The sequence below is a fragment of the Crocodylus siamensis genome, chromosome 1, assembly GCF_052110815.1.
Source record: "Crocodylus siamensis isolate JL-2025a chromosome 1, ASM5211081v1, whole genome shotgun sequence".
NCBI lineage: Eukaryota > Metazoa > Chordata > Crocodylia > Crocodylidae > Crocodylus > Crocodylus siamensis.
Genome location: NC_143395.1, coordinates 234,527,032 through 234,538,872, shown reverse-complemented (window position 1 = coordinate 234,538,872; position 11,841 = coordinate 234,527,032). Strand labels below are relative to the sequence as shown.

The window sequence follows — 11,841 nt, the reverse complement described above, 5'->3', positions numbered from 1 at the left end:
ATATTCCTACCTTCACAAGCCCACTAACACAGGGAGCATTTCTGCAAAAAGATCTTCAGTGGTTTAGTTTGCTGCCAGACACACGATGCACTCCAATCGTATCTGCAAACTCCACGGACTTTATTTACTCAAATCCAAGATGAGGACCCCACCCCCCATTCAACATGGGAGGAAAAGACCCTCATCTTGGAATCTGAGTACAAGGCAGAATCTACAAGTATAGAATCTAGTCAACCAATGTGATGCCATGGCCGGCAGAACAAACCAAACTCTGGCATGCATCCACTGATGCATCTCGAGCAAAACCAGGGATGTCATCCTCCCACTTTCCTCAGCTTAGTGAGGCCGCAGCTGGAGTACTGTGTCCAGTTTTGGGCCCCCCACTTCAGGAGGGATGTGGATAAGCTTGAGAGAGTCCAGAGAAGAGCCACCCATATGATCAAAGGCCAAGAGAGCAAGCCTTATGAGGAGGGGTTGAGGGACATGGGACTCTTTAGCCTGGTGAAGAGAAGGCTCAGGGGGCACTTGGTGGCAGCATATAAGTATATAATGGGGGTGCATCAGGATCTGGGAGAACAGTTGTTCATCAGGGCTCTCCAAGGGACAAGTAGGTCTAGAAGGCCACAAACTTCTAGAAGGCCGATTCAAACTCAATACAAGGAAAAACTTCTTTACAGTCCGAGCGTCCAAGGTCTGGAACAGACTCCCCGCCCTAAGGTGGTGCAAGCACCTACTATGGACTCATTCAAAAGGCATTTGGATGTTCATCTTCCTGGAATCATCTGATCCATCTAGACTTCCTGCCTCTGGCAGGGGGGCTGGACTCGATTTCATGAGGTTCCTTCCAGCCCTTAATGTCTATGAAATCTATGAATTCACTGGAGAGTTGTCTTAAATTCAAATTCATTTCAGAGATGAGTAAATGCAGTACATCTCCAGAACCCCAAGCTGATGACTCTCACCGGTTTTGAGAACAATGTTGTGTCATAATTTTACTGTTATTTCTAATATATTAAAAGGGGTGCCTGGCGCTTTACCTGTATATAGAAAGACAAGAGGTATAATTTTTTAAAAGCACCTCAGTCCCACTAATTTTTACTGCAACTTTGACTTACCAGTCTTTTGCAAACAGAACTTTAAACACTTTTCAAAAGTACCCAAGTCCCCCTTTCCAAGAGATATTCAGAAGCCAATGCAAAATGGTGCACCTCCTGACACACATGCCTGCTGCAACTGTAAGTGCATGATGATGCACGCTTTCACAGGACTCTGGTTTTATTCAGTGCAAAGGATGGACATGGAAGGGGACAGAATTCAGACTGCACAAATAAACCTAAGTCTGACATTTCCTAAATTCAAGTGCTCAAATGCTTTACTTGGCAACATAGAACATTCCTTCAACATTGTCTTTTGTACGCAATACCCTCACACACCCTGTCCGTCAGTACACAAAAACTGGAACTCTGCAGGAGTGAGTTGCAAGAAAAGAACCAAATGAAGAATTAAAACGGTCTTTAATTTTAATTATTTAATTTAATTAATGATTGACCTGACAATCACTGTACTCTTCCTTTACTTCCCCCACTCTATTGTATGGGACTGTGGGGCTTGAAATAGAAAACATCACAATCTTTATTTGTGAGGTTTGAATACTTTTAGGTAGAGAATGTTGGTGTCCACTAGGATGAAGCCTCCCACCTTCCCCCACTTAATCCTTCAACTGTCTAAGTTCTCTACACATGCTCTCATCTAGGTTACCATGGGCCATCAGGGAAAGTGAACTCCAGTTCACAGGGCTGGAGTCACTCTGCCTTAGAAGAGTCAGCCATCCACCCACAGCACTATTCTTGTTTTTATATTAGAATCTGGAGCCACCGCCAGTGGGTGACCAAACCAAGTTTTAAACTGTTTGAACAAGCAGCATGAACATGGGCCGGCAGTGTGGGGAGGCAGTCAAGAAGGCCAATCGTACCCTATCATGCATCCACAGATGCATCTCGAGCAGGTCCAGGGAGGTGATCCTCCCCCTCTATGCGGCACTGGTCAGGCCGCAGCTGGAGTACTGCGTCCAGTTCTGGGCGCCACACTTCAAGAGGGACGTGGACAATATGGAAAGAGTTCAGAGGAGGGCCACTCGTATGATCAGGGGTCAGCAGGGCAGGCCTTATGAGGATAGGCTACGGGACCTGAACCTGTTTAGCCTCCACAAGAGAAGGCAAGGGGGGACCTTGTGGCCTGCTACAAACTGGTCAGGGGGGATCAGCAGGTATTGGGGGAGTCCCTGTTCCCCCGTGCGCTGCCAGGAGTGACCAGGAATAACGGTCACAAACTGGCGGAGGGTAAGTTTAGATTAGATATTAGGAGGCGCTACTTCACAGTAGGGTGGCTAGGGCCTGGACCAGCTTCCAGGGGAAGTGGTGCAGGCTTTGGGGATTTTTAAAAGGAAGTTAGATGAGCACCTTGCCGGGGTCATCTGACCCCGGTGCTCTTTCCTGCTAAGGCAGGGGGTCGGACTAGATGATCTACCTAGGTCCCTTCCGACTCTAGCTACTATGAAACTATGAAACTATGACTGTCATATATAGCACCTAAGCTTTTGTGGATCTTGTAGATTCCAGCACTTCCTGCGAGCAACTCACCAAGACCCCTGGTGTCACGACACTGCAGTGCTCATCATGGAGGGGATGAGTTCAGAACCCCTTCTCACACAAGCAGAGATCACCTGAAGAAATAGTAGAGGAAGTTACATCAAAACGAATTCACAGCAAGGCCAAACCCTGGGGCCCCTCCTTCCAATGTATCATCCACAGAAAGGAGACCAAAACTTGCTCTAACTGACAATGAAAGAGAGGGCCTCAGCTCCAACTCAGCAGAGATTTGTTTGTGTTAAGATAGCCGCAATGAGGTTTCAACTTGTACAAGTAGGTCTGCTGTAAATAAATATAACAAGGAATAGCTTAGATCTGTTTCAGCACTCCCCCAATTCATTGTGAACCCATCCATGTTCTCAAGTGTTGGCATGATGCTGACACAAGTAATTTCCCTATCTCCTGCATCCACCTGCCCTCAGGAGTTCACGTTTCCCTTACACCTGTGCCAAACCCTGCTCCTTGCAAACACAGGCCAGACAGCTTGCTTAGAGTTGCATAACAATTTTCAATCAGAACAGGGGACTGGAAAGCAAAAACATTATCTATCATCTCCACTTCATAGCATCACACCACACTATAAGGAGATGTGTGACATGCTGTATTGTAGTAAAATAAACAGAGAGTCCTAGATGCTGTCTTGCTTATCCCAACTCATGCCCTGTTACTTCCCACCTAGCCATGGAGTTCATCCATCAACCCTATTCGAAGGGCTGGGAAAATGTTACAGCGGTATGCATTCAGTTCACAGACAAAAACTGTAAATAGACAAGATGGTTAAAAAATGAAACTAGGATTTGTAAGCACAATTCTGTGGCATGTTGTTCATCAATACAGGGAGACACAACTCCTGTTAAAAGGCAGTATCCTCACCCAATCCACTCTAACACAACAACACAGGCTGGATGTAAAGTACTAGAGATCCAGTGGACCCAGGGCTATTTAAATGGAGGAGGGTTAAAGCACAATTGCAAATCAAGAGGATTTGCTGTTTGCTCCCACAGCTACCACCAGCTTCCTGCACGACTCTGATCAGCTCTCATCATAACTCACCTAGGAGAAGCCAGGAGGCATTTCAACAAGGTTTAACTCATTAAGAATTGTGTAACACTTCACACTTCTACCTGTCCTTCCCTCCATCTTCTCCAGGTATCAACAGCAACACCCAGTCATCTAATCTAATTTGATGAAACTATCTAATCCTAGAACAATGGAGCTGCATCCTCCACCCAATCAAACAATAAAACCATCAACATAATACAAGGGCACTGATTTAATTAGGTAACAAACAGGCACTCCTGCAACAAAACACTTAATGCAGTAAAACCTAATCATAGCCATACAGACTCCCCTTTCCCCAACCCTGCAGCTGACATCAGCCATTATGGCTTCCACAGAAAGATACCATGTCTATGTCCACAGTGACACGTTGAAATTTCTACCTAACACAGCCTAAAGCAGCAGTACAACATGGTCCAAATTTACCTTTTCACTTAAGGAACAGCATGTTCTGGGATAAGAGAGAACCTCTCAAGGGAAACAGAGCTCAGCTGCCCAAGACATCAGAGCCTCCACTTGACAAGACACTGGCAACAGGATTTAGGACTGGACAAGGGAGGGACTGATCGGATGTGACCCTTTTCTAGCTTCGACGAATTAGTGATCCATGCTACTGCAGCACAACCAGCAGTAAAAACCACCTTTCCTACACCTTTCTCACAGAATCCAATGATGCTTATGAAGCTTTAACAGCAAGGGGTGGCCATGTCCTGTCAAACGCATAGGATCAGGTGGACACTCCAGCTCTACTGACTAACTTTAGTGCTTTTTCCTCCTCTTTGAATGGGCAACTGTGGAAAGATGAAGCAAGCATACCAGGTAGATAAAAGTAGCAAACTTGAGGCCTTGCTGTGACAAGTCATTAAAGGAAGAAACCTCCCTCTCTGGATGAAAGAGAGTCCCTTTCATTTACTTTGCAAGCCTCAACCTCTGCTGGACTGATAAATCCACCCTCGCCTTTTGTGGCAAGTACCAGCAGCAGAAAAGAAAAAAGGGGCAGAGACCACTTACTGCAGGAAAGCATAATGATTTTCAATGCAGACTGGTCCAACACCCTGAATGCCAGTAGCAGCAGCTATAATGGAAAAGACTGGTGGCAGAGTGCTTCGAGTACAACAGGAAGAGAAGGAACGGGATCAACCAAACACAGCAGAGGTAGCTGTTGGAGCAACTGCTTATGCTGATGACCAGCCAGCTGCAGCCCTCAGCACGTGTATCCTCATCAGTGAACTCTTCCCGCTACCACGGAGGTGCAGACAGTGATGAGTCAGCTGGTGCCTTTCTGAAATGGAAATGTGCCTGGGCAGATGTATCCTGTTCACTCTACCCTCATACAACCACGGACGGAAGAACAGTTACACTGGTGCAGTGCAATCCCATCACTGGTGCTGTTAGTTTTCCCCTGCACAAAATGTTCACTTTTACTAATGCTTACATAGTTTTTCACAGTGACAACTGGACTCACTGTATTAGTTTTTAATAAACTATTAGTCAGCAGAGCATCCACATGCATACAAAATTGGTGCAAGTATGATGAGGAAACATGGACAAGGTAGAAAGTTTTATTCAAAGCGTTTATCCCACTGTTAGACTCGCTGCTCTAGCACCTACCCTTAATGAAAGCTCTCCCCGTTATTCTTATCTGTTTGTGCAGTGCACAGCATGCCACAACAGTACCAGCAGTACTGGATATATCACCATCCACATGGGTTTCTGTAGGACATCATCCTGCCTTCAGTCAGCCAGGTATTCCTAAACCAGAGAAGGCTTCAAAACAATAAGGCAAAAAATAGATTCCCCCTGCCTCCCAAAAAAGTGGAAAATTTGTCAATATTTATTTTAATCCAGGAGGAATAAAGTTCCTTCTTGTCCAAGCAACAGCTCACTAGCTCTCCTGATCGTCATCCTTGACATCGTGCACCAGTCCAGTGCTCCCCACACATTTAGTCAGCAGCCTCACTCTCTTGTTGATCAAAGCCTACAAAATGATCAAGCAGCATCCTCCCCTATTGATAATTTCACATAATCCCTGAGGCAGAGGAAACCTCCTTCTCTCAAATAAACTATCATTCTGTGTACTTTAGTAATGGCAACTATCCACAAGGTAACCACAGCCATGAATCACCTCATGAAGCCACTCCCATAGTACCAAGTGCTGGCTTGCCAACTCCAAACCAGTTACCAGCCACCTTGTGTGGCCTCCAGTACCTGTGTATCCTGATGCTGAAGGGCTGGGGCGAACTTGTTACTGAACCTCCTGAAGGTGGCCTTTCCCATCCAGAAGTTTTGGAATCACTGCTGGTTAGCCCAGGTCTGCGTGGTGACAGGATCCTATCACTCTGTGCTGTGGGTCCTGCACCAACCATCAGGTGCCACAATCAGCCTCCACATCACCATGTCAGCATGGAGCCTGTACAACCACTTTACTGAAGCCTGTTATGGTGTTGTAATGGCTGCACAACTATGTGGGTATGCCTTGCACTTGGCTCAGCCATGTGGATACTCCCAAGCAAGCCTGGCTAAGCTGTTGGGAGGATACTGGGTCTCTTTCACATTTCTCTCCCCCACCTCCTGCTTAAAGACTTAAACCAGGGGACAAGCCTTCCCAAAAGCTCACACACACAGGAGAGCTAGCTATGGGAAACCCTTCCAATACCCCTCTCCCTAAGCAAAGCTTTGTCAGAAAAGTTATTGATGTAACATAAAGCAAGCCTAGAAACACTGAGAAATGGTTAAGTAATGGCATGTATAATGGCTACAACTCCCAATCCCCAACAAGACTATCCTCACAGTCTATTTCCTCTTCTTTCCCCATACCCCCAGCCATTTGTGCAAACTGTCCCATTTCATACTTCCACACCAGACACTAAAAATGATTTCCGCTTTGCAACCGATCTTAAGAGAGAAAAGCCACAGATTCGTTCAAGAGCCATCTTCTACTGTACATAGGGAAGGTACTGGTGATAACGTTCAGCACAGCAGGAGAGATGAGGATGGCACGGGAAGGTCAGCACAACCATCACAGTTTGAAATCTAAGTTCTTTTTTGTGCGGCCAGATACAAGAGATCTCCATCCTGCCCAAAAGAGACTGTAATCAAAGACCCCATCTCTCAACCCCATATGCACAGAGACGCATTTATTTCATTCCATCTTCTCAAAGCACAGAGATTTATTTACCCATATATATCTGCAAAATTTGAGCCTAGTTTTAGATTCAATGAAACAAGCGAGGATAATATACATCAGGGAGAGGAGCAAAGTAAAGAAGGGCGAAGGTGCAAGCAATAAAATTGTGCAATTACTCCATTTAACTGGCATGCACTGCTTCATTTTTCAGGTTTATTTTTCCTTTTTTATTATAGCTACCCCATGTATTAAAAGTGTCTCTCTAATCTCATTACAGCATTTTAGGTGTTGCCCGCGATTAGATTTCCCACCCTCCCCAGTTATCAAAAATAAAAAAAAACCCAAAAAATGGGTGTATTTGACAAACAGGAAAGAATGATCCCAGCTAGACAGTGCCATTTTCATGGGTCTTTCATAACCGCAAAAACGACAGACATGTGAAGACTCAAGAAAGCCACAAAACCTGGCAAGGCATTCAGGGATATGTAAATTTTCTGAAGGTGCTTTCATTCTGAAATTATTATGTTGGAGGGACACTGTTCCTTTTATTTGTACGTGCAATATTATTTGCATAGGTCTATTACCTGTCTACCACACTCCCTCTCAGCAAATTCCAGAACAGTTTTACTATTCCAGAAGGTGCCTGGAAAGCAAACTAAGATACAAATAGTCACTGTCTTTCTATACCAATGCTAATATCTTGCATTGTTATTAATGCTGTTAGGAACAGTCAAAAGGTAGACATATTCCTTCTTAAAACTCCAACCTTAATGTAACATGATGTGGTTTCTAACACCAGTTCAGCTGCATCTATAATAATTAAGCTGGTAGTGACTACTGTACGTTGAGGCTGAAGTATTAAAGGAGAAGCAACACCAGGCCTAAAATGCTAGCACAAGCCTGTCTCTCCATGAGCTCCAAACGTTGCTAGTACTGATCAAGCTGAAACAGCATTACCAACACAGGGAACTTTTGCAAAAGTTTTCCCAAGTCCAGATAGGGCCCCTGTGACTTAATAAATTACATCAGCAGCTCCACTAAACTAATAGCAGTCAGCGCTGTACATAGGTGGCCAGGATGTAATCCTAGTCTCTGAGGAGTACCTCTTCCAGAGTTCAGAGCTCAACAAATGTGGCCTATCCCGGCTCCTACTGTATTCACCACCTCCTTCACATGTTTAAAGCCAGTGGCCCTCTCTCTTCCCAAAAGAAGGAAGTCACTCATCAGGATAAAAGATTTAACAGTTTGAGCCAAACTACAGCACAGATCAGAATAACACAGGAAAGAGAAACACCTGCTCAAACCCAAAACACTGTTTGAAAGTTAGGGGGAATATAACCAAACAGTGCAGTGGTTCTCCACCTTTTAGACTCAAGGCACCCCTCGGAAAATGGCCTCTCCTAGTGTTCACTTGTTTTTTTTTTTACTGGAGAAAAATGCTAGAGCAATTTCTCTGTTGTAAAGAACTCAGAAAGACTGCAGCAGGGAAGAATGTTTTTAACGCTACGGCTTCCTATTTGAAACCTCTGGGTTTCTCTTCTTGTGAATCATGTCTGCACACCTAACAGTGTATTGTATTGCATGGCAGCCTTGAAAAGACCTCAAGGCACCCTGGTTGAGACTCACTGGGACAGAAGATGCATGTAGGGGGAGGGGTGCAGAGGATCAGTGGGGACTGAAAAGAAGCCATTTTGCCATCCTGCATACAGCAACACTGTTTTATTTAAACAAAAAATGGAAGAAAAGAGGCATGTATGGCCAAGCATGGAAGGAGGCAAGTGCTTTTTCTATTCATTTTGCCAGTGCTTACTAGGTTGCTACAGAATGAATGCACAGAAGGTCTTCAGGCACAATGCTTTTGGGCTGTGATCTTGTCAGTGCTCTTAAGCTAAGCAGGACTGTGGGAGTGCAGGACATGGACAGATCTCTACAGAGAACCTCAGTATGGCAGTGAGCAGTAGTGACAATTCATACTGAATGTCTCCACCAGCATGCTGCAAGAACTGCATGCCACGTCCTTGAGAAGGCAGCAGCCTTCCCGAGCCACTTTCTCTACAAGCACCTCTGCTTAGAGATCTCCAGTAAGTTTTTCTAGGCCCGTTTCACTGGCCTCGTCAAAAAACTGTTTCCCTAAAGATGGATGCCTTCTAGTACTGCCATCCTCATAACTCACCCACCTCTGTCTCACAGACCAGATTTACCTCTCCTCCTCCCACTTCCACTGATTGTTCACAGGTTTTTTTTAAATTTTGTTTTTAACGTTACTGCACTACAAATCTGACAGTCCTACTGGGGCAGTTAAAGCTCTGATACATTCATTCTCTGTGATGTACGATAGTTGAGTAGGGAGATATATTCTTGGTAGCCCTAACTTCTCACTTCTTTGCTTTTCATACGCAGCTAAGTATGCTATGTTTATAGCAACTTTAACTGACACAAGGCAGTGTTTCTGTATATTGGTTTCCTATGTTTTTCAGAAAGGATCGTCAACACAGCAGTGTCTCCTTTCAATGAGGACAGGGACTTCAAAGAGCTGACTGGCAAACAGAGCTTGTATGCAGTACTCCAAGATGCTATGTATGTATCAAAGTTGTTGAGGAAGAAAGTCTGACATTGGAAATAGTATCTGGGCATGTAATTTTAAAAGATATTGAATAAATGTTTTTATTTTCACTTGAAATTACACCATCTGATCATTTAGATTACTGGGATAGATACCATCCAAACTCCTTAACTCATATATTTTACAAGGTCTTATAATGTATAAAGTGGGTAAAGATTTCTGTTGCTGTGAAATTTGCCTTAACTCAAAAGGGGTAAAATATAAGATGTGTATGTTTAATACTCTTCTAAGCTAACTACGCAAGTATAGTAACGCCTAGTGTACTTGAAACTATCCACAGTACTGTATAAACAGAATACCCACTTCAAGGACTTGCAGCTGTCAAATCCAAACTAGTTTTCACTGGAACACTGCTCAGTGATGACTATTTGCCTGACCATTTCAACTGTCTATATCCAACAAGGAAGCGGTCAGATTTTTTCAGGCGGGAAAGTATTTTTTCTGCTCAAAAGGCATTAAATTACTTTGTCCAAAAATATTCTTTTCGCCTTTCTATATCAAAGGTTGAGGAACCCAGAAAATTTCAACCAAACAGGTCATGGTTCTAAAAAGCAATACATTACTCCAGAGATCAGGTTACCTAAACTCTTCATTCACAATAACACTAACTATAGAGGTTGCTACTGCTCCACCTATAAAGTTCTATTTTTTCCAGTGATGTCGTACAAACATTCCTAATTCATCCACAATACACACCTAATCAGAGATGTAGCTAAAACTAATATCACCCCTTTGACAAGCTGAGGAAAAGGGAGATCAAGGCAATTTCCCAAGGTTAGATAGCAAACTGCGTAAGAACTCTGCTCACCCAAGTGCAACACTATCCGTCAAAAGGGCCCCACACACAGCTCCTTTGCAGAGCTTTTTATTTCAGGTCGGTGTTAAGAAGAAAATACAGATCATTACAAGTCAAGACTCTCACTTGTAGAACCCCATGCACATGAGAAAGGTAAGAAAGGAAAACGTGTTGCTCTGCTTCTCACTAAACACTAACTAGGCACATTGATTTAAAGCTATCTGAAGGGGATACTGTGGTCTAGTCTACTGGATAAATCAAGGACATACTAAGTCAAAGATCAGGATTCTGTTGCCAACAATGCAGCCCTTTTCCTGAATGACCCTAGCCAGCTTCTGGGCTGCAATTTCTCTGTTTGTAATATAAGGGAAAATACTTGGACTCCTCAGCTGAGCTTGAGCAAGTCACTAAGAGCAAAGCATTAGGATCTGCTGGGTAAACAGATGGCATAGTGCTTAGGACTGCCTGGTTCCAGATCTAAAGCACATCCTCCCCGCCCCCCCCAACAGGTAATGGGGGCATTTTGGTGGCAAATACAGAAACTTCAGAAGAGGCCTACCATTCCCTAAAACATGGAAATGCTCAGAACTATCCAAAGTTTATGTCTTAAGATCAAGTTGAGTGCTTAGCTACATCTGCATTACAGGCAATCGGAAATACACTCATGCAACTACTCCCTCAATTCAATATGCAGTTACTATAGTACAATGAAGTTTACTTTCCCACTGAATGTTACTAAGATGGGCTTAAAATAGTATTGTTCCGAAAAACTGAAGCACCTAATTTTCACTGATTGTGCAAAGGCAACTGTCCTCAAAGGAGGACTTTTCTCCATCAAATTTCAGCATCATGTCAAAACAAGAAATGTTTAAAGTGCATCCTTCTATTTTCCTTGTTTTCAAAAGCAACTGATTGTTTCTGTCCAAACTCAAGTCAAGCAAACCACTCCACCTTTGGGGGCTGAGGTAACCCAAGCACTAAGGGAGATGGTTGACAGCCCAGAGGTTGCAAATTCGAGCCCGTAGCAGAAGTGCTCTAGCATGGCCTGGCAGATTCCAACAAATCTGCAAATTCTGCTAAATACCTTATGCTAAGGACATGAAAAAGGAAATGAAATTCCACTCTCGATATTCTTCCCCTTTCCCCCCCAACATGAAGAAAGAAACAAAACCTGGAAATTTTCAATTTTCACAATTCAGTTTTAGAAAGTCATGTTTCTCTAAAAACAGAGGGCTTACAAGAAAAAGAATTAGGCAATATATAGTTATTACACACTCTACAACTATAATCATCTGTACGCCTAACTATGTATTTTGAGGACCTTCTGCAATGGGCAGTGCTGCACATCGTAAACAGTGTTTCAAAAGCTGATTTTTTTAATTGAGTAGGAAGCAGAACATCCCACACAGGTGGATGGAAAGCAGGTTAAGAATTCACATGGGAGTAATTTACTTGAAACTTCTAAATGAACCCAAGAAATACCATACTAGATCGGACTAGCAGTCCAGAGTCCAGTACCCCATCTCCATGCAAAGCCTGGTCCAGATGTTTCAGAATAAAGTAAGAGAACCCTGTAGAATAATCTGAT

General features: G+C 43.7%; 1 protein-coding gene across 5 annotated transcripts in view; it reads right to left on the bottom strand.

The window, feature by feature from the left end:
* LOC149874291 (uncharacterized) overlaps positions 1-11,841 on the bottom strand; it is a 49,595-nt gene that overhangs the window by 1,431 nt on the left and 36,323 nt on the right. For 2 of the 5 annotated variants that reach the window (XM_090059494.1, XM_090059470.1), the window contains exon 2: positions 2,640-2,722. The exons of 1 other annotated variant lie outside the window; for it this stretch is intronic. The gene's annotated coding sequence lies outside the window, so the exon portion shown is untranslated. The remainder of the gene's footprint in view (positions 1-2,639; positions 2,723-11,841) is intronic. 2 more of the 5 variants (XM_090059461.1, XM_090059480.1) reach the window with 1 other exon arrangement.